This window comes from Citrus sinensis, chromosome 3 (assembly GCF_022201045.2).
Source record: "Citrus sinensis cultivar Valencia sweet orange chromosome 3, DVS_A1.0, whole genome shotgun sequence".
Classification (NCBI taxonomy): domain Eukaryota; kingdom Viridiplantae; phylum Streptophyta; class Magnoliopsida; order Sapindales; family Rutaceae; genus Citrus; species Citrus sinensis.
This window is the reverse complement of record NC_068558.1, coordinates 24717210-24718848: the sequence shown is the minus strand read 5'-3', so window position 1 is coordinate 24718848 and position 1639 is coordinate 24717210. Positions and strand designations below refer to the sequence as shown.

The window sequence follows — 1639 nt, the reverse complement described above, 5'->3', positions numbered from 1 at the left end:
CGATGGACAACAGGTGAATATTCCTGTACCACTTGGTTTGATTAGTAGCCAGAATCGTTGCAACCGAACCAAACTTGCAGCACAAACACTTCTGCCACCGCAAATTGATTGTCACCACTGACATTAGCATGCTCCCAGCCAGCATATCTTGCAGATCCAACACCCTCCAGTCCCAATCACGACCACCAGTCGTGGGCAATACCAAACACGAGAGTTAAGCCTTACTTGCAGTTTTGCCATTGTTTATATTTTTAATTTAAGGAAAAAAATGATAAAGAAAGATTATCAAAGTTCATATTGTCTCCTCATTTTGTTGGTAATTTTGATGATATTTTTTACTGGATATGACAATGGATGATTTTCTTCAAAATGTTTCTTTGAATGTTGTTATCTCTTATGCATTATTTAGAAAATGAGGACCCATATAATCATTTGAATGATTTTCATGCTATTTTTCAAACATTTAAATATGAGAATTTTTCAGATGATGATGTTAAACTTAGACTATTCCCATTTTCTTTAAAGGATAGAGCTCGTTCATGGCTTAATACATTGCCTGCTAATAGCATTACATCATGGGAACAAATGGTAACTAAATTTTTGAATAAATATTTCCCAGTGCATAAAACCAATGCTATTCGCAGGGAAATCTCGGAGTTTACCCAGAGAGAGGACGAGCAATTTTTTGAAACATGGGAGCGATTCAATGGGCTACTCTTGAAGTGTCCACATCATGGGTACGAGAAATGGCACCAATGCCAATACTTTTTGGAGGGATTATTGCCGGATGTGCAAGAATGGCTAATGGCAACAAGTGGAGGAGAGCTAATGTCAAAAAGTGCATCAGAGATTTGGGAATTCTTCTAGCGACAAGCGGATAATTCCCAACAATGGAGTCAGTCACTCAGGAATACTAGAAGAATTAAGGGAGTAAATGAGGTTCACATTGGCGAATCCAATTCAGAAATTAAAGAAGTCAAAGCAATAATTGAAGGTCTCTCTCGACAAATAGCATCGTTATCGATTGCTAAATCAACAGAGCCACATGACCCTGACTCATATCCAGATCAAGCCAATGCCATAGGTGTAATTAGAAAACCATCAAATTATAACCCATACTCCAACACATATAATCGTGGAAGGAGAGACCACCCCAATTTTTCATGGTCTCAAGGATTCCAACAGAATGAACCAGTAACTCCAGCTCCACCAATGCAACAAATTTCTCAAATTCCTCAAGCCTCTCAGCCACCATTTAGACCATACAATCAGAACCAGAACTACTTTCAACCCAGACCATGGGAGGATTCATTTCAGAATCTCAAGAATCTTACTCACTCCACGATTGAGCAATAGAATCGCACCATTGATGGACTACGAAATGAATTGAGAGCAGGCTTCAACTCACAAGCTCAATCAGTTTCAAGCCTCGAGAAGATGGTGGGACAACTTGCTTCTTCAGCTTTGACCTTGGCAATGACTGTTGAGAAAGACAAGTTTCCAAGTCAACCAGTGCTTAATCCTAAAGGAGTATATGAAGCAAGTACTAGTTCACCACAGCAGCATGGAGAGGTCAAAGTAGTAATGACATTGCGAAAAGGAAAGGAAGTCGACAACAAAGTGGAAATGCCGGTGACAA

General features: G+C 39.4%; 1 non-coding gene across 1 annotated transcript; it reads right to left on the bottom strand.

Annotated features, from left to right (window-relative positions):
• Positions 1-636: 636 nt before the first annotated feature.
• LOC127901605 (small nucleolar RNA R71) lies at positions 637-740 on the bottom strand. Its single transcript, XR_008053849.1, has one exon. It is a non-coding gene; the product is annotated as a small nucleolar RNA R71 (small nucleolar RNA).
• Between the last annotated feature and the right edge of the window lie 899 nt (positions 741-1639).